We start from the raw sequence: 25,145 nt of genomic DNA on the forward strand, positions 1-25,145 counted from the left end.
AGCATGGTGCGTGCTATATTGCATGAATGTTATGTTAACCACACTCATTAAGGCCTATCTTCACCTTGAATTCCTTCTTCCGTTTACCCTTTCTTAGGAGAACAATTTTCCATATTTCAACACGCTCTAATCTGAAGCAGTGTTGGAAATAAGAGGGGTGATCCCCCCCCCCCGCCAAGCCCCAGTAAATCAGAACGAATACTATGTTTTTTGATATTCAGCTGTATAATTAACTGTTCATTTTGTATGTATATTACATAAAGGCTAGATAAATTCGAGTTAATTCGAGTTTCTTTCTTTAACTAGTATCACATCTTTATAACAGTCTGGATCCTCTTTCAAACAAAAACAAATACGTAAAGTAATATTTACTTAAGACTTTAAAATTGTTTCAAGATGCATGTGTTTACTTTTAAATTGCCAAAATAATTTTCACGGCCGACACACCAATTACATCAGACACTGTTCATGGAAATATTTCCTAGTTCAATAGGAACTATCAGATTTCAGTTAAATATAGTCCTTCCGTTTAGACGGTCAGTGGAGCGATTTATATAATTTTCCGATACGTAGCAGTTAATCTTTTATTAAATAATATTTCCGTTAAATATTTTTAAAATATTAACCATTTTTGTTTTAGAGAAACTTGGAAGATTATTAATTTTTAGATAATATATACAACACAACACAGACAGACAAACAGAACACTGCAAAACAGTGATAAATCCTTTGTTACAGTAGGATGCACTTCTTTTGAAACATAATCGCGTTCTAGCATTTGTTAAAATTAAAGTGCAATGTTTGCTGAGAATGCAAAGTATAGTAATCAATTACCGATGTGCAAAATTAATCACTGGAAATCCGGGATTTTCATCCAGCAAACAGAAAATCGACTCAAAAACACTCAATTTACAGACAATATACACCGAGCAAAAAGGCCGTAGTCGCCAATGATCCTAAAAACCCTAAAACGACAACAACTGAATACGGTACAAGCCCGTCAGTCGCAGCTTTGCGAAGTCATCAGATTTTTTCCACGGCTCTCTAGTTCATCATGCTGATGCTGAATGGGGCGGCTGTGAGCAAACGATTCCCGTGATACGCTATAGCCGCATTCATCACTACAGAGAAAGCATTTTCACTTCTCCAATGTCCAATTTATGCGAACAAGCCATCCACTCTTTGAGCTTTGTATCAATGAATGGTCATACATTGATACAAATGTATGACCATTTCAGGACAATGGCCCTCTTAATGGTTTATTTCACTTTACCATAATATTAAATCAATGCAGCAATGATATTTATTCATTGTATCCCCTGAAAAACAGCGGTATACCATGGAAATATACCATGAAATACATCCCCACCCCCATCATAGCACTTCACAGTTAATGGAGGTGATTGTTAAAGCGTTCCCCTCGCTTTCCCCAGTCTTAGATTATGCTTCAGATTGAAGCAGCGTGTATGGTGATTCACCCCTACAAGGACTGGTACTCTTGGATAGGACAGATGGTATAATCACCGTCCTCCCCACACTGGGTGGAAAGGACTTCAGGAATTTGAATCCCAGCAAAGACGCGAGAAATTTTTGAGTCGTTTTCACAACGTCGCTGAGTTAGTCAGTGTCATACCACAGTTTCATGGTCGTTTCTTCCGAAAACCCAGGTTTTTCGGAAGAAAAGCAAACAGAAGTTATACCATAGAACGCACACAATTTACAGACATCTTACGGCACAATATGGCCTAAGTTCCTAATACGTATAAAAGCCTACAACAACCAACAAACCACCTAACCTACAGAATGAATTTCCATTCCTGCAATGTCTAGTTTCTGAGATCATATTATTGTGAGTTTGGTTGAACTTTAACTCGTATGATAACGGTTTGGTGTGTTGCTCAATAATGTCCTTGACGTCATTAAATAGTCGATAGGTTAACAGTTACGAAACCGAGATAAAAACTTGCCAATGTATTATATGGTTATCGTATGGCCCCCAAATAATTTTTATAACTTTTTTATTATATGGTGTATATGTGCACCATATAATAAAGTAAAATGTTAGATGTATTAAAAATGAAATGATTTATTACCCACTTATTACCAGATAGCTCTATTTCTACATCCTGTTCGTGAGAATATTTATAAACTTACATTTCCCTTTTTTTTCTCCCGATTGGCATCTTGATAGAGATATTCTCATAGTGACTATCTTTTGTATACTAAAAATTGTTAATGACATTCAACGCTTCACTATTAGCTAAAAACAAGATAGCAGACAAAAAAAAAAAAAAAACAAGAAAAGAAAAGTTCTACGAAATGTGTCGGTGGCAAGAGCGGGTCTCTTTTATAAAGAGATACGGGCTACGAATAACAGTTAACATTCGGTAGGGGCTGCTTAACTTAACAGGCAAGGAATTTTTCGCTCTGTTGCTGTAGAAGGGTTTTATCATTATTATAATATCCGCGGATTGTTCACGGTTTCATATCTGTCGTAAATATGTATGGGTCCCTTTCTAACTGTTCAACCGTTCCAACGATAGCCGACAATTGGACGTCATGGAACTCTTTATGTAGGAAACTTCTTTATCCACGCGGCGCCATCAGATATTTTATATCGGCTGTCTGGGCAAACGTTGAGATGCTTGTCCTTTAGATGTTTGCTGGATTATAAAGGTTTCTACTGCGCAATCAAATAAAGCTGTGGAAATTGCCTTTAGTGCAATGCATTTTCAAGTACGAGATTTGGATCGAGTGGACACTTAGGAAAGAGATTTAGAGTGCCAACTTGAAACACGGAATCAAGAAATGAACTCGTGCAACGGAGTAGGAAGCTAATTTCAAGGAAATATAGATTAACTGCATAAACTGTAAAAATATTAAGAACCAATTAAAAGGCCGAAGTTATCACCCAACGACAAAATTTATTGCAAATATTAAGTAGTTTTTAGTAAGATTCCTAAAAGTTATCTTGAAAAGAATTTGTTAGAGGTATGAGGCCATTTCTTTCTGTAAGCCATTTTTAGAACAGCTAGGAAAAATAAAACTTTATTTGTATTTTTACCGTATAATGCATATATTAGAGACTGCAAATTCCACATTACCGCAGTTAATGCCAGGAGATTATCGTGGATGGATTAACTTATATATGCGTTTATTCAGATTTATTTAATGTTAAATTACCCAGTGATTAGTTATATATATATTCAGTTATATATTAAGGTTAATATATAATTAGCTGCAATTAATTATATACTATTAGCACAATTAGTTATATACTAAGATAGTTAGCCATGGCAGTCTTATTAAATTCTAATACCTGAACGGTTGTCAATAATCTGTTTTTGATTAGTATTTTTAACCACACAGTCTGATGGAAACTCAGCTCTACATACCACCAAGAAAATGGTGGCAGCATCTTTAGATCAGTATGTAGAATTTTTAATTTATTTTTTTCCCTTCTCGGTGTATATGCATCTCGATGGATACTAATATGATATCGCGCTTCACGGACATCTGAAAACCATGCTGCAATATATCTTCTGTAGCGAGTATAAGTTGCGTTTTCTCCTAACCAATATCAAGTTTAGTGATTGATATATTTGATATTTTTGATATTTATTACTTAAAGCGGTCCCAGCCAACCAATGGCAACCCCGCTATCAGTTACATAATTTAGCAGTACTCTTATATACTCCCTCTCCTGTTTGCCAAAGTACAGGGAGGGAAAAAACCTGCCATGACCAAAAAATATTGATATGAACAAATTGAAAAATAATCAAATTACATAAAAAATAAAATATACGTATAACTAAATTTCAGACAATGTCCAAACTTCATTGGAAAGATCTGCATCTGTTCAGTCTGTTGGAAAGCCAGCAGCGCTAGGAGCTACCGAGAAGAGAAATACCAGCGCCAGGAGCTGCCGAGAGCAGAAATTCCAGGACAAGGAGCTGGAGTTGCAATGGATATAGCAGACTCAAGCCTTCATGATTTCACAGAACTTTAGATAATTGAGCACGAGGAACGGGAGGCGCAATTTGGCCATAGTAGTCTTTGCACCAATAAATCCCACTACAACAACAACAAGGAACTGGAGTTGCATTGGATATAGCAGACTCAAGCCTCCACGATGTCACAGAATTCTAGGTAATTCGGCATACACCATAGCTCATTACAAATCCAAGGCTTCAAGATGCAGAAGAGTCTTCTGCCTAAGAAATATTGCAGTTGCAAAGGCCTGGAAAGCCAAGAAGTTCTCCTGTTTATCAACTAGAATTGTCTCGCAGCCTTCTGCCATAAGATTGAGATTACTAACCCGGGATACCAATTCAATTCGTAGATCGCAGTACTCCTCAGAGTTGTACATAATATGTTCCCATGATTCTCTTTCGCCACAATGGCAACTAGATCTTTCATTAATTCCTAAATCATGCAACTTTGCATTAATTGAACCATGACCAGTTAATAAGAACATAGCTTATAAGTTTGGGGCAAACCATTTGAAATTTATCGAGGCTGCATTTCTTAAATCTGGGAAAAATTTTTGTTTAATCTGCCCTTTATCACAAACTTCCCAACGCTCTTGCCAGACTTTTACCAAAGCATCCCAGATTCTTGTCCTTTCCTTCCTGGGATCTGCCAAAATGTCCACCTGTATATTCAGAAAAAAACAGGGAATGCCACGGCGGATGAAGTAAGCCAATGCACAATACAATAAATGCAGATCAATGGGCAATTTTCCAGTCACAATATGCAAAACTGGGGTCGACCCAGTTCTGCATGCCATGCACATCCTCCTGCCCTCCAATTCAAAGTGGAACCACATCCTCTTTGAATGTAACTGAGCTTTCTAGTAAATACTTTTCCACTTACACGTTCAAACCAAATTGGTGCACCATACGTTACCATGGGGATAAATACAAATGATTTTAGGCTCATTCATTCTTTCATTCTAACAACTGGGGGTCTTCTACTTGAAAATTGATCCTTAAAGACCATTGTCCTTGTTTTGGTTCCTGATACAGTCAGTTTATGTAACCTACAACAGTTATTAAGGTCAAACAAAACCTGCTGTGACCTGGTTTCTAGTTGTATCCGTATATTTCTTTCATTAGGCAACACAAGATCATCGGCATATGCCACCATCTCTGTATGCTCGAAGTCCCTACGCAACCAATCCTCCAAAACTAGGTTCCACATTAGTGGTCCAAAAACCGATCCTTGTGGGCATCCCCTAGTCACCTCTCGTACAATAGAATCAACTGGCGACTTAACAGTCGCTGTATGGTGCGTGAAGTAATTCTTTACCACCCTAAAGATCTTAGTTGAACAGCCTACAATTCTCAACATCATAAGAACGCTGCTCCATTGAATGGAGTCAAAAGCTCCCTCAAAGTCAATAAAGATTCCAAGGACATACTTCCTGTTCGAGCCTAATATATAGTTTCGCAAGGTCCGAAGCGCATCTTCTGTTCCACGACCTGGAGTAAAACCATTTTGTCTGCCAGACCAGCCTAAGTTTTTTTCAGTATAGTCAGTAATCCGTCTCGCCAGTATCCTTTAAAACACCTTTCCTAATCCAGGGAGGGGTGCAATAGGTCGATAAGATCGTGGATCATTCTTTGGCCTAGATGGTCCCTTCAGTATCAGCTTTAACAGGGCATCCTTCCATGGTGATGGAAAGGCCCCATCACGCACGCAGTTATTAAAAGCTTCAAGAAGGATCCCTGGTTTCAGTCGATTTGCCCGTTTAATGACCTCTCCTTCAATGTGGTCCATCCTTGGGTATTTATTGTTCCTTATGCGTTGTACTGCATCACAAAGTTCAATCAGGCTAAAGGGATTCTCGTCATGTACTCCAGAGTAAGCACGATTAAGCCGTTTCATCAACATCTGTTCCTCATCGTCTTGCTCAGAGATAGTATCTCCAATCAGATGATCCAAAATCGCAGACATACTTTCTCTCCAACTCGTACTTTCCTGGTCAACACCTCCAATAGAGTATGCTGTATCTCCATTATATATTTTAGTCTTGCCAGTACATAGCTTATATACAATTCCCCATGGGTTCTCATTGCCCACTATTCTAACCAACGTTCTCCAGGTAGTTAATTTTGATTTAGATATCATACGCACGTATGCAGTCCGTATCCTCTGATACTCTACTTTAAGTACATTACTTTCTTCTCCCCATTGTTATGCTTACTTCTTTGGTACCTTTTCCGCGCTTTATGAACCTGCTTCCGAAGTAGGCTTAACTCACCAGACCACCTTTTAACTGGAATCCTATTACAGTTCTTTTGCTTCATAGATGTGCTGGAAGCCTCAAAGAGAGAGCGCTGAAGTAACTCCACTCTATTCTCTCCAGACATCTGACTGAATGCCCCAATACCCAGATTCCCAAGTTGGACATGAATATATTCGTCAAACTTATTCCACTTTGAATTTTCGATAGCAAATCGTCGTAACTGTTTCTGAGACGGAGCTAGTTTTGTTATGTCCCTGACAGAAAATACAATGGCCCGATGATCAGAGCAGACCCAGTCTGCTCTAAATCGCCAATCGTCCACGATAGCAGCTGCCCTTACATTACAGATTGTCAAGTCAATATTTGATTCTCCATTAACAGTGAAGAAAGTACTATCTGAACTTGGTAGATTTTGTATAAACAATCCACAACAAGCCAAGAATTCATCTAGCTGACGACCACGATCATTTGTAATTCTATCAAACCACGATGCTGATCTTGCGTTAGAATTCATCACAAATATTACTGAATTACTACCCAAGCGATTTTGAACCAGTTCCATGTACCTGATGTAGAAATTAATGTCTGTTGAGTGATGACAATACATACAACATAGATAGAATGATGCAAGATCTGACTCTACCCCTATGCACACTATTTGTGAAGAGCACAACGAATTTATAACAGTAATAACTATGTCCTTATTAAACACTACAATTGCAGCTCTTAAGTCTGGTTCATCTGCACAGAGTACACGTGCTGAAAGTGGATATCTTGTAGGCAGGCCGACCTTTCACTAAGTATGGTTCCTGTATGCAGGCTATATCAATATTCTCTCTGCTGCACACAAGTCTAACTTCATCAGCCACCGATTTTGATCTCTGAGCATTAATAAATAAATAAATAAATTTTCTGTTTATACTCCGGCACGACAACCAAGTCAGTAGAGTTTACAATAAATCGTCAATACAAATATTTATCGTATTTAGTAGTCACGGGCTTGAACCCCGGTCCACTCAAGGAACGAGTGCTATGCACTCTCGCTCCTGACCACTGGGCTACGTCAGGCCGTCATCTGTAGTATACGTAGGTTACCATTCCATTTTGCATTGTGCTGATTACGAATTAAGTGATTATCAATATCTGCCATTAATGTTATCAAATTGCCGTGCTCTTTCTTTGACCGACTTAAGTGCATTCAAGTATTCTGGACACTGTTTACTAATTACAGAATGATTTGCAGCTCGATTTTTTGCCTTACAATTGGAACAGATCGGTTGTTCTCGCTGATGAGTACAGAAAGTGTAGGAGTGTCTGTGCCTGCACAGTGACTGCAGACAGGGTCTGTGCGATAACATGTTCTGGCTGTATGACCAAATCCCTGACAATTGTAGCACAAAGTAACTAAATGAAAGTCATTGATCTTATACGACATGAAGCCAATGAAAATCCTACCATGCAGTAACAAATGACTTCTAATAGGCCTTGACACCTGGGGAACCCAATTATTTCCAGTTTTTGCTATATTAATACTATAAAAAAGGACAAATATCTTCATCTTCACTTCGTCCCTGGAGATGCTCATATTTAGTAAATTTTTGTTGTATAAGTCTTCTAACAGGTCTTCCTTGTTGATCGTTTTTTCCACATCATACAATATTATTTTTCGCCCTGGCTCTTTTGGAGTCGAGAGAATCACGCCCAATCGTTTAATGCTCTCGCATTCCTTTACCTTTTCCGTTTGCATCTCCAATACCACACCATTATCCCTAATCTTCAGAAGCCACCTTTTCCTAATTTTCTTTAAGCTGCTTTTAAGCTCTTTAGTTACTGCCAAACGCACCACATCACTATTTTTTCATCTTGATCGCTCAGCTGCTTTCACTATCAGAACATGTCCTCCTGTCTCATCCAAAGACGAGGAAGACAAGCACACCTGACTTTCATTTCTGCCCTTGGTTTGCCCTCGTCACTCGATGTTCACCTGATTCTGAGGTGAACCTTACTATATAGTTAGTTACCGTACTATATAGTTCTCTTACCATATCACTATCTTTATTTTTCAGTCCTTCAATTTTTTGTATGTATTCCTCCAATTTCACCTCCAAGGATGTAATGTTACCCTTTAAGCATTTATTTTCTGCTTCCTATACAAGGAAGCATTAAACAGTTCCTTAGTAAGCCACTCTTCCTTGATCTGGATCTCTCTCAGTTGTTTCTCATTCACACCTAGTACCCTCTCTAAGCCAGTGACCTTCTCCATTAGACGTTCATTTTCAATGCCAACAACATGTAGAGCACTTTCAAGTGTGCGCCATCTTGAAAGTACCCCATTTACAATCCTCATACTAACACCTTTTTTCTCCTGAAAAAGAAATTCCTTCAGGTTCTTGAGCACGCAGAGAGAAAGCTCACTAAATGTTTTAAAAGATATTTTCTCAGCTAATTCTACAGGTTCCCTCGCACGATCCAGGTAAAAATCCCCTTGATCCAGCATACTCCGTGTTCCATCGCATAGAAGCAAACCAAGGGAAACAGTTGGTGTGCATTTCATCAACTTCTCCGAATTCCTATTTGCCTTGGCTAAGTCAAGATCCTTCTGAACATTGTGCATAGTATTTTTCAAACTGTTACTTACTTTGAACGTTGCACACGTTTACCTTTGGCACTTTTCCTTGGCTGAGGGGTGCTACTGCATGACGACGTAGCCGTGCCCCGCGAGATAGGGGTGCCCCTTGAACTGTCATCCATTCTATTAGATTATTTCGAAGCCTAACTGCTCTAAAACAGCCGGGAGACCGACTTCTGGAAGATAATGGAGTAGCCATCCTCAAGCCACCAGTCATCTGCAAACTTTCACTTCTCTATCCTCTTCAGTATCTAGTTTAGTTAATGTTCCATCGGTTTTATTCTTAACGTTCTTTGGCCTACCCTTTCCAGACCTTCTTTGCATTGTTCCAGCGGATATTGCATCTGTTATTTTCTCATGACTCGCCACAGACATATAGATTCCACTATATTCATCCTCTGCATTATCAACTTCCTCATCCCCAAATTCAGTCATATCTCTTTCGCTATTTATAGTTCCACTAATTTCTCCAAGATTATTCAATTTGCCTGAACAGATTGCATCTAGAACAATCTTGCCATTTGAAGATCCTAAGCAATCGTTACTTCCCTTTACTATGTCTTGATTATTCCCTGCTGTAAGAGAGCAAAACTTATTCACCAATGTCCCATTGACATCAAAATCACACTCTTTTCCACCCAACAATATTTTATTGTCCTTTGTTTCCATAACTACTGTATTTTCCCGTGTTTCCATATCTTCAACTAAACCCATACATCTGTCCCCTAACTTATCATCCAAATGTCTTTCTTTAATCTTACCTTTGTCCTTTGCGCCTGGACCCTTAACCATTATCGTTTGATGAGAATCCGCAAATGTAAACTTTGAGCAAAGTAAACGGTAGTACAGCTTATGCTACCTAAAGCTTATCGAATCCTCCTTTACAGTTTACATTATTTCCTTAGATTTAAACCTTGGCACATAGAACAATAAGACCGTTCTCATTAATTAAGGTCTTCGAGTCTCTAAACATCAGGATTTTAAATTATAGCCAGTTAAAATTTAAGTATTTTCGCTATGCTGTAGCATAGATAAACAATCAACTGACGGTTAGAACGAAGAACGTTCCAACTATCAAAAATAACCTAATGTCTTTAAGTAGTTAAATATTACCTGATATCATGAAAAAACACTCAATCATACTACAATATAACTTCGATAACAAGATGATCACCCAGAAAATCAAATAACTGTTCTTAATACAGTACCACATTTTCGAGATAAAATTAAGGAGCACATAACTGCTTTCCTGTCAAGTGTTGGGAATAGTGAATCGAAAAAGGAGCTTTTGCCAGGATGAAACTATCAAAGATTGTTAACTTAACATTTGTAATCCGAGAGCAGTTGGTGCCACATGCACAGATCCCAGAAGAGCGTGGAGGATGTAATTCTTGTCATCATTTTCACAGTAGTAATGAGCCATTTCCACCTCATCAAGTTGGCTGACAAGTACCCTAGAACTAGTTACATTTGGCAGATGGTGCTTGTTGATCTTTCTCAGCATCCAGTATTTGGCAGCAAAATTAGCTTGATTTGGGTTGGAGTAGCTGAACTCCCTACCTCTGTAACTTAGAGTATCGATGGATAGGCGACCAACTTAAGAACTTAAGTTTTTTGGCTCTTTCACGTATAGGGGACTTGTTTGCATTGCCAGCGCCAACTACTGATTTTTTAAATGTGTTGGTCAAAGCTCAATCTGACATCAAATACAACGAGGTCTTTATGACTCATGGCTCATAACTGTAGGAATTATTTTAGCTCATAGCGATGGTTTCAGCATGATTGGATTATCAAACTCATCTCAAGAGAGTAGATTATCATCACAGTTTTCTCCAAGTTAAGAAAGAGATTAAACTTTTTAAATATTCAGCTAAATCATCAAGGTTCTCGTTGAAGTGGACTATTTCTAGTATTTATTGATTGAGGTAAAAGGATGTAGAGGTGAATCATCCTCACAAACATAAACATCATCTCTACTTTTCTATTAAGTGATCCATAAAATTACTGATATTTATCTTAGCAGAAACTGTAGAAACTGAACTATGTTTCCACTAATACAAGCATTTTCAAGTATTAATCAAAACATTGGCACTTAGGGTGTCGAAGGCCGATTGAGACAACTGCGAGGTAAGAAAGCCTCAAACTCATTTAGAATTCGAGACTGAGGGGCTAGCAGATTTGGTCAGAACTTCATTCTAGAATTTTTAACATAGTTTAAGCTTTGGTGATTGATACTGTAATGGCTTAACAATGTGATATGAGGAATTTTCGGAATTATAGGAATTAAAAAAAAAAATAATAATTTCAGCTGGAGGGAGCACTTCGTTAGATAGATGGAAGGTGTATATATATATATATATATATATTCAAATTAAAATATGTACAGGCTTTAATTTAAAAAAATATTAATTAATCTCTGGGATTATTAATTAATTTCACTTGAGACTTCTTTACCACATAGGTATCTTCGATTTCTTCTAGAGAAAGTCAGGGTTGCAGTAAAGAACTGGTGTCCACAAGGTAATCTGTCCTGTATCAATTACTGACACGTGATTGCCTGGATCTGTGTACGCTTCCAACAATGAAAAGCGGGTGAATAATAGGTCCACTGTGCAGAAGTGCGCTGTTATGAAACTCTATCCTTTGCTCAATTTAGGACATAGAAAAAGAGAGGGGAAGAACTTATTCATATCTTTCCCGATTCCGGTTTGAACTTTTCCAAACTATGAACCTCGACCACTGTGTGATAATATCTTTAACACGAGGGGCATCAGTGATGTTAGTTATAATTTTTATAAGGTACAGATGTTATTTGGAACTTATCGTTTTAGCTGCTCACCCTACTTCATCTTTATTTAGAGGGACAGCAAAAGGGGGTAAAAAGAGATATGAATTCATTTCAATCTCCTCCGTGATTTGGACATTATCCTGTCTGCATGGCAGAATACCAAAGGAACATTACCTGCACCTGGTGGAAGAGGTGAATCGTGGATTCTGTGTGAACATCTTCCACAATAATAGGGTGGTTTCCAATAAATTTGGCATTGAATGGCAGTGCCTAATTTATTAAAAGAAATCACTCAAGAAATTATTCCTAAAGTTTGCAGATGTGGGATATAACAACATCTTAAAACTTTAGGCGTAATTTCTTGAAGACTGCAACTATGGAGTCAAAAAAAAAAAAAAAAAAAAAAAAACAGCAGACGTGTTACTGCCAGACTCGGATGATCTCAGAACATCTTGCGTGGATGTCATACCGAAATTTATTTATTCTTCAGGAGATTATATTCTTATTTTTATAGCCAGTGTTAAGATAAAGTTTTTTTCATATGCGATTTTATGAGTTGTTTTACTGTCTTTAAGACGCCCCTCCTAAGCTGCTAGATGTCTGCGGAAGTTTTATATCTTGTAGCTGCAACTTCAGGAAATTGCTTCAACTCTCTTCTTACAGTGTTTTATTTGAACACCCCTGACCTATGCTGGGAGTAGTTGTCTTTTACGAATTTGATAATCAGATGTAGGGCTAAAACTGTTTCGTGCTGCAGTAAATTGGCTGTAACGTGCAACATTTGTCAAATCGTTAATTCGTTAATGTCATGCATCGATCTACTTGTTTGTTTGTTTGTTAGGAGTTTTTAGGAGCATTAGCAACTAAGGCCATATTGCTCCGTGAATATGCGGTGGTCATTCCCTGACCTTTCCGCATCCTCCGTATTTGATGGTGACGGGCATCGATCTACTTGACTTCCTTAATCCAAGACTTATCTTTATGCGCTTTTATTTGATATTGTGAATAGAAAGAACAGAACGTATAAGAGTTGGGAAAGCTCAGGTTCACCTTGAATTTATCTTTCCTCTAACACCGATAGAGATCTGTCTCATTCCATATATCTCTTCTCCTGACACTAACCGTACTGTGCGAATATATGCTTAGTCATACCTCAAGATTGCGTCCGTAGGGGTAAGAAACAATGCGGAGCAACGATGTCCAAGTGAACTTTTAGTGAAAGAAGGCCCAAAACCAGCCGATATTCACTAGAGATTGGGATGATATACTGTGGAAGCACCAAGTGTTTGGGCCGGTTTACTGCATTTAAGTATAGCCATGAACATTCCCCCTCTCCCCTGTGCTGCACTGACGCAAACAACGGTTAACAGTGTGGAAAAGACTTAAGCCGGCTTTAAGAGGTGACACACGAAATTATAGCTCACTACTCGTATAAACAAGGAGCCCGTTAAACCCTGTGTAAATCAGAAAACGCATTTAATAGCGTAGGATATTAAATGCGTTTTCTGATTTAGCTTTCGTGATTTCAAGATCACTTTCGGACTTTGAACAATATGCAAATAGAGTGCTTCAGATTTGTGTGATTGTTTGACAAACCTGAACATTTTTTTAAGCGAAAATGTTAATTTTTAGGGGAAAATTTAGGGGAAATGGGCATCTTAATATCTAAATTAATAGTTCTAATATTCCTTTGGTTCCTGGCTATTTTGGTATCATTATAGATGATAGGTTAAATTTTATGAATCATATAAACAAATCTGGTGACCAAAATTTAAAAAAATAATAAAAAATGAAATAATAGTAATGGACAAGATTTTTAATCAGAATCTCGAGAAATTAGGCTATAATAGTGGAACCCTTGTCGTTTATTATAATGCTGTGTTTGTCGGTATGGCCAACCTTATACAGTATCTCGTTACAAAGGACTGTCTTCTTGATATGTGGCATCCTCGTGCGTAACACAGTTGGTACAATCGCGATGCTCACCACGCGATGGTGAAAAAGAGCTGAGTTCGAATCCCGTTAATGAAGCGAGGAATTTTATGGGCCTTCTTCACAACGTGTCTTAGTCAGTCGGTCTCAGGTGAGAGTAGCAGATGTTTTCTACTGGTAACTTGGGTTTTATATCCAGCAAACATCACACCCTGGATGCAGCGGACAATTAACAGGAACATACACACTCTCGCACAAATGCTCACAGGCAGAGTGGATGCTCCAGTCCTGGATAATATTCTAGTCAAACCGCGTGCCACTGCTAGACGTTGCGGAGAAGTAAATAATCCACTGCGTTCAGTAATGAACAATCTTAGTAGCCTGCAAAGATTCTTCCCATCAAATGCAGCGAAAATATTTAACTCACTACACATAGATGCCGAAAAACTGTGTGAGGATGCAACATACCGGAAAGAGATCTTCCAGGATTCGTATAGACTTACCAAAATATGAATCGGCTGCAAAGTACCAAAGAATTTAGAGTAAAAGAGAAACTTTCTGCTTTCAGAACAATAATAATTTGTTGACTGTAAAAATATACCTTCTGTAACAGTTATGTAAATATGTAATTTATAGATGGAATTATTAGTGAATTGTAAATATATCAGTTGTATAATGTATGTACAGAATCATCAATGTGTAAATACTATATATATTAAACATAAAATGTGTATATAATATTTCGGGACGAGACTACGTGTTCAGTATATGTAACCCACTGCACGTAGTATCTCGTACCCTGATATGTACTTAGCACCCTCCTGGCACTTTGCCGTCCCGGGGTGGTTTCCTTATGGAAATAAACGGATAATAATAATAATAATAAAAAAACAGGGAAATCAACCGCAGTTTACCGATATTTTATATACGGCGCAATATACCTTAAGCTGCTGACGGGCCTAAAACCTTATAACCTTGCAACTAATATGCGGTGCATTCTCAGGATGTGTACCCTTCTGCCCTGCAAGTGTTGGCAGGATTTCTAGCTCCAAATCTTTATATACCTGGAACTTTGTTCGAGAATTAAGCACCACATTTCGACAGAAACGAGTGAATTATGAACACGTTCCTAATACCGTGTTAGGCTAACGTTCGCACGTACAACAGCCGTTAATCGCCTAGGCATTGACTCCACTATATTTCTGAAGCCATCCGTAGGGATCTGCAGCCATGTTTCCTCCAAGGCTTTCCACAGTTTCGAAATAGCTGTCGGTTACGTCGGATGTTTTGATTGAGGTCAGCCATACTTGAAGGCCAATCAAAATGGCTGCATATCCACTGTGTTCCTCAATCCACTTGTGCGCAGTTCGAGTCAATTGGCACAGCTCATCTTGGAAAATCCCGTTTCTGTCCGGATAAAATGCAACATATAAAGGTGCACATGGTCGTCTAAGAGCTGCCAGTCGACTTCACTATTGGAATGCTGGTTCATATATGCATCATGGTCCTAGTTACTGCCAGCAAAACATGCCGCATATTAAGCAACAACCGCCACCTGCCTGGAGAGTATGCACTATGTAAGATGGGTCCATGGATTCGTATTGCTTTTACTACACGCGAAAGAGTTCTTTAGCTTGTTGCACCATGTATTTGGACTCATCCGACCAGCACGCTAGCTCGTTTCCAGTCCTCCAGAGTGTAACCAGCGTGTTGTCGACAGCATAGCATTCACTGTCGGCGATGATCAGTGCAGTGGGAGAGGATGTCTCTTGAGCTGCCTGCTGTGGAACGCCATACTTCTCAGTGTGTTGCGCATCGTCATTTGGGATATTACTATTCATTCCCCATATCGTATTGCGTTGTGAACTGTAGCACAGTGATCGGCCGTTGATTTCATACAATGCGCTTCACCTTTCTCTTACTATGAACGGCCACCTTGCGTAATTTTTTCAGTTCTGTCAGTGGGAGTGGGTTTGACCTGTTCTACACCATTCTTTGTACACTTTATCCGCAGTGAGCTGTGAGCAACCGACAACACGCGCCGTTTCCAATATGGAAGTACCCAAAGCCCTAGCTGCCACAATCGTGTCCATTAGAATCTCCATGATATCTTTACTGTATCCCATAACTGCCTTTACCACTTTTACTTGCACGACCACATGCAAATTACCACTACACTAGCGTACGAAGCTGTTAGGTTTTTTATAGTCACAGCTATGCGACTTAGTCCAATATGGATGCGGCGGTCATAATTCAGTGGTCACCTAGTGTAAATTGCTACTAACAACGATGATGACCCTAAAAAGGTGGCAAAAAAGTCAAATGCTGGAATGAACTTTTGAATATTTGGAAGAGACTCGGTGGGAGAGTATATCAAAAGGTATAATAACAGGATCCATCGTTCTGGAAGTTACATTTCCTCCTTCTTGATCACAGGGCTAATTATTTCTGATCGATGTGCTCGTGGTGGAAAAGAAAACAGGTCTCATACAATCTTTTAATGTCCTATTTATCAAGACTTCAGAACTACTCTGAAGTCAAGTTTTAGTATTCATAGCAGTATTCAGAGTAGTTTCATACGCGGCTAAAATTTCTTTCAATAATTTCAAAACTGAGATTTCTGTTTTTGAAAATTGGAAAACACTCCAACCTCGTTATTTACAATCACCACTCAGGAATTTTGTGAAAAATTTGATTATCTATCAATAAGATTTTACTAGATCGGAACTTGATTGGATTTCTATAATATTATGCGAGAAAGATAAAAGTCGAGTTCTACTTCACGATTTGGACTTCTCGAATCAGACTAACAATATAAGATACCTGGCACTTTCGGATTGAACTGATTTTATTACTTTGATATCCAGGACTTCACTTATTTTCTGTCTTGGCTGAAATAGGACATTTACTGGACAAGATTTCCTGAATGATCAAGGCATCGTAGACTACATGATTTAAACAAGACTAGTCCCACTTGATTATACTTCTTCTAACATGCGGACTTCTTGATTCGGATATCTTGGATTTGACTGCTTATTTGATCAATTCATCTTGGAGTCTTCTCTATTTTCTGTTTTGACTAGAATAGGACGTCTCTACTTACTTCTATCTTTGTGTGGAATTCTCCGTTTTGATTTCTTTGACCTGAATGAACATGACATATTGAACTAAAATATTGATTGGATTGCCGATTTCGACCAGTGATTCTAACTTCTTGAATGAACCAAGATTAACTTCGGAAGAGGAGCTCCTGTGGCCGTCGTGTTTTACCGGAGGATTTTCTTCTCGTGCATCCCTTACTGCGTCCAGTTCTGTCTCCTTCCCCTTTTTTGCTGGTTTTGCTTTTTTTTTTTTTTTTGTTTGGCCCATTGGTACTGAATTGCTGGCATTTATAGGCATTTATGCGGAATTTAGTCTTATTTTTGAATAAAACATCGGAATACAGTTGTGACGTACCTTGTAGCAGTTTTCCGAGTCATCGCTACTTCCTGGTAGAAAAGTGGCTCCAAGTAATACTTTGAACATAACAAAGCACAAGGACAGGACACAAACATTGGTCCTCATACAGAGCGTTGTATAATCTTAGCGAACCACGACGGAATTTAACGTTTAGGAGCCCCTACACAATACATGGCCACATGATAAATGCTGATACATCAAGCACTGCTGATATACTAAATTAAGATTAAAATAAAATTCAAAAATGTTGATGTCACGAGATTTTGCATTTTTGAGCAACAGGAAATAGGTGAAAATATTAATTATAGTTCTTTCAGTAATGCCATTGGGGCACTGTTATGCCAAGTGCAGTACTTTTCAAGAACGTATTTTTGTACTGCGCATTACTAGGCTCACTCTTGGAGGTGCAGCGTTGTAATCAACAACCTCTGACAACACCAACAACGGCTGGTATTTCTAAAAATATTTCTATCCTTCTGTGTGATCTCAGCCTGAGTGCGTTTACACTATAGAATTACGCCAGTCCTGCTTAAAGAATGACATCACGCCAATTGCTTTCTTTGGGGAAAAAAGCGGTTTTGTTTCTTAATGAATGAATTACTGCTATTCAAAGTAATTAATCAATGTACATCTTTTTACAGCGAATTAACGCTTGAAGAATGTGCGATTCTTTAAATCGATTTTTGCTTATAATTAATTAATTCTGAATACATAAATTAAGTAATTCTTTTATATTTAGCAAACGAATTACGAATATTTATTATCGTTAGAAAGTAAAACGGCATTATTAAAATTTATGCTTGTTAGTTTTCACATGGAAGAGAGAATTATTTTACGCATGTATTTATGCACTGTTCCTAGATAACAATAAGTTATACCGAATTTTTTAAAAAATCATCATTTCTTTAAAATAAATAAGACGAAAATCAATGCAAAACCTTTATTTAAAATCATTGAGTAAATCAAAAGATTTCTGCAACACCAACCGCAAATGAAAGCCGCCATTATCACAAAATTTCCTTTATACGTCAGATTCTCACTTATAACCTTTCCAACAATCGCCATTACGAGTTATCCCCACTTTGCATCTGACTAGTTATCTCACAGAAGAATTCCGGTCCTGTGGGAGTTCCTATATTAGTGCACTCCTCCTTTGATTTTTTTGCTGTGTGTTCAGAAATGACCAAACACTATTTGCATTAAGTTAGATACAATTAGTTTATTATACATAATTACAAATAAAAGATCAAGCAATTCATTACACATTATTCACTTCATATATAGGTACATGGCATGGGTGACGTTCCTGGTCATTAGGCTCTCCTATCATCATCTTCTTAATATTCGGCGACTAACACATTCCTACGATCAGTTTCACCTAACTCTTTCTTAAATACAATTGACATTTTTTATTTATTAATCATACTTATCTAGCATAATCCTACATTCTTCTTCATGGTTAACACAATTCTTCTTCTGGAATTTAATGTCCACTTTACACATTATTCTATTCTATTCTCACCCTAACACATTAAAATTACATGTTAATGAAATATACATTGGTTTATTTATTTCTTCATCCTCTCAGGTAAAATCCAGCAATTAGCGACTAATTTCTCTACTTCAGTGACATTATATAAGTAACATACAACTGTACCTGCTCTATAGGCTAACCCGTCCAAAATTATTACTTTCCCTCCATTAATTGATCAGTAAATAGATCACACCTGTAAACAATCCTTCATTAAACTATTTCTATGATATTTCCTTGCTTATCTATACAACATGCATTGAATTAACTGTATGTTTCCCTAAATCTCACTTAATATTTATCTATCTTCCCTGCAGTCCTTTTCAATTACATAGAGGTATATTCGTTGTTTAACCACTTACTTCTGGGGATTTGGATCCTACCGCTAATACAATGTTTGGCCTGTGACTTTCTGCTCTGCATCGGGTCCCCCATTGGTTTGGGAACGTTCTTCCCCGATTCCGTGATGCTAACTTCTGCCAGGAACACTATTCGCTTTGCCGATCATCCTGGTGTCGTATCCTTCTTTGCTGTGCCGGATCATTCAGTAGGAGTCGCTTCCCATCACTTTATTTCTACAGGACGGTACGGTGTTCTTCTGTTAGCATTATCTCGCTACCCTCCTTTCAAATATATTTCTCGGTGGACGCTTTCGGACTTCTATGTTCCATCTCGAGAAAGTTCCCCTTTCCGTAACTTATCTACACTTTATTAAAGCTATCAGAACTTAGTCAACTCACCATAACTGGTTCTACTGGTGGATCGCTTCCGGGGACTGTTCCTGAGCCTATCTCTCCAAAAACAACTTTCTCGCCCTCAAAAAAAAATTTATCATTCCCGAAAAAAACTTTATCACTCTTGTTTGCGTGCGCTCTTCCCCCTTTATTTCCCAAAATTTCGTAACGCCCATCCTTTCCTCGACCAATCATTTCTATCTGACCATCATCGTCTCCATTCTCATTTGCCTATGACCGATGACACGATGGTCAAGCCCCTTCCGGTGTAGAGAGGACTTCCGTTTCTAGAGAATTCTCGAATATTCTGGAAGGTGATCGAAATTTCGGAGCTCAGTATCATCCAGAAAACACCTGCGTCCATTTACTTGATTCGTCTCGCCACGCCCGCTCTGTTTGCAGTAAATAAGAACGCCCCCCGCTGGTATCCCTATTGTCATCTCTGGAGCAATCCGTCGCTTGCCATTCTATCAGTTGACCCCCCCACTGTTCTTTGATTCAAAACTCTTTCTAATGTTTATTTCCACGGTATATTTGCTTTTACATTAACTATAGACTCCACTTAATTAAATTCCATTAGCGTGAGACCCACTATCTTCAACAATATTTGTGACTTTAAGTGTTTTCTTGTAAGGTTTACAATATCACTCTATCATTAATTATATAGACATTTAATTTAATTTGTAAGACTTTGTGTCTTACAAAATGTAATGTTAAAGAGATCAGTACTATATTTGTACTGTGTTTTTATATTTACATATTCCACTTTCCACTTAAAGATTCATTCCTTTGATTCGCATTATACCCTAAATTGTTGTAACGTTCGGAATCTCGTTTCACTTGGTCTTGATAAATATGCAACATAATGGATATCGAGGTACACTCCACAAATGGGTTCATCCAAGGGTCGATTCTCATAGATAACTGGAGAAGAAAACTGGTCTCATACAGTCTATCAATGTCCTATTTATCTCTGGAATCATGTTTTAATAGATTCTTGCCAGAATATTAAAAGGAATTTGCTTTTTTTTAAAGGAAACTCCTGAAATCCTTTTTATGCTAATATAGAACTTCAGCAGAAAATTCTCCACTTACACTCACATACTCTAAATTTGCTGGACGCCAACGTATTCTAAAAGAGCTTTTATTAATGATACAACCTGACACAACACCACAACTTATATTAAATATCGCGTTGTCCCACCTTTGACCATAACTACATATTGTGTTATCTTAGTTGGACTCCGAACCAGTTTTTTATATTATTATTATTATTAGCATCCTTTTATTTCCACATCAGTGGGGCTCCCCCGGAACAGCCTGGTTCGGCTAGAAGGGTGTACATAATAAATATTCAAGGCGATTACAGGTTACATTGAGTTTAAAAAAACAGTTTGTATTTACAAGTAAGCTGAAAAAAATAACACTGAAGTTTCAAAACTGTGAAGGTAGTACAATCAATAGTTCTACTTTGTACAGTTCTTTCAGGGTGTCCTGTCTGTAGGACTTCGAGCTGCAGAAAGCTGAGGCATCGATTCCGAGGGAATTATACGGTCGACCGTATTTGCTGGAAACAAATATAGTATTGCAAGTTTTGTGGTATTGTAGAGAAGATCGTGGACAAGGTGTTGCACTGCACCGGGTTTGTTGGATGGTCCGAGAGTTTGTTGTCACTTCACAATTGGCGGGTGTATCCATTCGGCCACAAAGGAGTTGAGCCAAAGTGTGCAGGTTCCTCTCTCCTTGATGATGGTTGGTTTCCCATGGTTTCAGGCCAAGGTTTGCATAGAGAACGCTCCGAAAAATGGTAAAAGGGTGGCCCATCACCCTGTTTAACCATCTCGGGAGCCAGTACTCAGTCACAAGGAATTTCTTGAGTTGAACAGGGACTTCCCCTGTTCAACTCAAGAGATTCCTTGAGCACAGATGCATAGAGCGGTTGTTATTTGGTTTTTAGGAGCATTAGCAACTAAGGCCATATTGCTCCGGGGATATGCAGTGGTCATTCTCTGACCTTTCCGCATCCTCCGTATTCACGGAGGATGCGGAACGGGCTCGAACCCCGGTCTAATCAAGAAGCGTGTGCTACGCACTGCTGCTCCTGCCCACCTGGCTACCGAGGCGCCCATAGAGCGGTACGGGAATAAAATTTCTTTGGACGTAATCCAAAAGAAACATTCGAGGCCTAAGACCGACCAGCTCCTATCGGATTGCCCAGAGAGCAGCAAGCGTTTTCTGCCTAGCCATATTGAGGTGGTCTTTGAAGGTTAGTCTGTCATCCCCCAAATCGGTGAGAGTTAACCTTTTCAATGACAGTCCCATTGATTTTTAGTGTAATTTCACTCTTTGTCTTCCTTTTTGTGAATGTCATTTGGGCTGCTTTCTGAGGATTCAACTTTAGCCCGAGACATCGTAGATAATCCTGAAGTTCAACCAGGACGTTCTGTGTTTCAAAGGCGACTACATCTACTTTTGATGGATCATCTAATGTGACGAGCATTTTGAGATCGTCAGCATATGAGAGGAAGTTTGGGTGCTTCGCAAGGAAGGGCTCTAAAGCAGTGGTAAAGAACCACGAGGAAAGAACCCCCTTTGAGCGATGCCGATAGAGGTCGTGATGGTGCTCTCCAATGTATGGTTATATTTAATAACCATACATATATATGGTTATTAAATATGGTTATATTTAATAACCATATATTTAATAACCATAATTTTCCTGTTGTTAAGAAGTTGGTTTAGAATAGCAAGTAGATTTCCTTCAATTCTGAAGTGTATAAGGAAATCTGTATTTTGTTCCATTCTTCTTTCAACACAGCGCAATGAAGGCAAGCCTTCATGCCTTCAGATCAATTAAATATTAATTTTTCTATATGATTGTACTTAATTTTTCTTACTTTTATTGTAGCAAATTTTGTGAAAAGAGCAGACAAAGAAAGAGAGAGATTGAGAGGGGGCGACTAGTGGGAGTATAATGCATAGTGTTTCATGTCAAGCGGCACCGGGGATGTGTTTCAACTCCGCGTAGTAACTTTGAGATGCAATACAAACTCTGTAAAGACCAGATAGTGTGGGGATAGTGAGCGTTTGTGTCAGGTTAGTGTTAGGTTATGTTGTACACCGGCCTCTTGACCTAGGAGTTCCTGGAACGCCACTGTAACCTAGTTACCGTCCTTCGCAGCGAGGTGGCAGACCAGATTAGTGGGAGGCGGGGCGAACCCTGCTTGCAAGTTTTTTGGAGGACCCAATAAAATAAAATAATATTTTTATTGTAAGGAAGCGCGGGGGATGAGCGTTTTAGTGCGGATTATAACTGAAGACAAAGATAGTAGATGATATAGAGACTTCCACTAGGAAATGAAGTGTACGGTTAGGAGGGCACCCTTGCATGATAAGGGAAGATAAAAGTATGTGTGCTCGAGGTCTATCCCAAGGAACTCGTCCAAAACAATGGACAAGAATGATGATCCAAAGATAGAGCCTTTCGAGCAACCTGGAGCAATCATTTTAGACTGATTGGAACTGGCAGTAACTGCGGTGGCTGAGATATGATTTAATACAGTTATACAGGTTTTCTGAAACCTCGGCATACTGAAGTCTGCTTAAGATGCTGGGCTCCCAATGATGGTCGAAAGCACCAGCAAAATCTATCATAACAGCACATATCGAATACTTGGAATCAGTGCGTGTTGCTGTTGTTATCTGCTCAGGAGGCGTCCTCAGTACTAAATCCTGATTTGAATCTAAATTGCAACAGGGAGGCTAGGTTTCCTTCCATGTAGTAATTGTAAAGCTGGCAAAGAAAAAGTCTTTCTGATAATTTAGCTAGGACAGGGAGAATAGGAATGTACCTATACAACTTTAGTTCTTCGGGCAATTTTTCAGGACTTTTCAATGTTAATTTAAGAATGGTCGGGAAACAATTACTCATCAGGCCCTTGTTAAAGGGAACCAGTAAAAAGTTTGGAAAATTGTTAGTAAATTTGTTCAGGATGTCATCCTCGAGAAGATCTCGTCCACGAGTTTTGGTTTCTTGGGCATTGAAATCAGCAACTGTGAAGGTTCCTCCGCAGTTCTTTTGGCATAGGAGTCATTTGTAAAGATAATCCTTTGCTGTTCCACCCTGAGCAGTTCTTCATCTTTAGGAAACATGGTTTGAACATATTATTAATGGAATCCTTACAGGAGTAGGTAAAGGATCCATCAGATTTGACTACTGAGGATGTCGCCTCTGGTGAGCTAATTTTTAACTATGCAATACACTACGCCCCAGGGTAATTACAATCATATGTATAAACGAAGTCCTATTATGAGTAGTTTGCTGCGTCTGAAAGAACTGGTCATTTCTCTAAGTAGAGGATGCCTGGATATCATTCTTTATTCTTTTCTGGATATATGTGATCCGAGTAGATTTGCCCTGGTGGATAGCGCAGTTGGTAGAATCGCCGTTCTTTCCACACCAAGTAGAAAAGACCCCAATTCGAGTCCCGTTGATGACGTGAGGAACTTTTTATGTGAATTTTTCAAAATGTGGCTGAGGCAATAAGTCTCAGGCGAGGGTACCATGGTTTTTTCTCCAGGAAATTCGGGTTTTCTATCCAGCAAACAGAAAATCGACCACAGAACACACGCAATTTACATATAGTATATGCAAAGCAATATTGCCTTAGTCGCTGATGCTCCTAAAACTCTGTTACACTGTAACAACCGAGTACATTTCGATGGTTTAATTCCAGACCAATGACATTAAGTGATTATGTAGTTTATGCATTTGTATGTTAATCTGGTGGTTAGTAGTAATTGATCACGTGTGCCTTGCTGTCGGAATGGTCACTTAGCCCCTCTGAAGTGACAAAACAATTAATGCATTCTGGGTATGCCAGATAATTTGTGTCGTTGACAATAGATGGGCTGAAATGTCGCTGCAAAGAGGGGTAGTGGACAATACTTAGCTCTGAAGGACACTCATGTAACCCATGCAGTTACATTTGTATCATTGATGACTACTTTTAGGAGTCTTGGTGTTGGTATGTTTCTAAAGATGCTCAATAGGTCTCCGTCGATCTTGAGATATTTTTTGATATATTTCCTTGAAGACTTTATATAAAAACTACACATTCTTTTAATACGTAGTCTCATTGAATCAGTTCATTCGAAGCTACCGACAAAGCGCGTCAAGAATATGTTTTATTTGGAATTTATTCGAAATATGTCTTTTCTTCACTAATCTTTTATCATGATAATTTTCTATTAATAACTTCCTGGGTTGCAAAGATTTTTTGTTCACCTTTACTCGTAAAATCAAAAAGTTTAAAAAAAGCAGAAAGTGTTGCGAGAAACAATGAAATATATAAATTATTTATAGGGTTTAACATCGCAATGATTTTATAGTTTTCAACATGCATCATGATGAATGCGAAGTCAGTTTCGTGAAAAACGACTTCACTCTTCAAGTATATTTTGTATTTATTAGTATATACAAACTTAGCTAACGACGTTAAGTTAGTTAATCTATCTTTCTGCAGCTAACACTTAATATCTTTCACAAAATTTACAGTGGATCGTCATGATAATCAGCCCTATACAAAGGTGCGTCTTATTGGGGTTGGAGTAGTTTTCTAGTTCACAGTTATTAATTCTTTACATTCTTACATAAAACCAAACGGAAATGTAAATGAGTTTTATAAAGTATATAAAGTTTAGCTGGCTTAAAGTAAGATTAATGTTGTCACAAAACTTACGACTTACAACCAAATGTTTTATGTACTAAGTAAAGAAGTTTTATATTATTTAAGAAAAAACTTCTTAAATAATATAATCGG

Source organism: Mastigoproctus giganteus, chromosome 3 (assembly GCF_048544385.1).
Source record: "Mastigoproctus giganteus isolate SK-2022 chromosome 3, ASM4854438v1, whole genome shotgun sequence".
Classification (NCBI taxonomy): Eukaryota; Metazoa; Arthropoda; class Arachnida; order Uropygi; family Thelyphonidae; genus Mastigoproctus; species Mastigoproctus giganteus.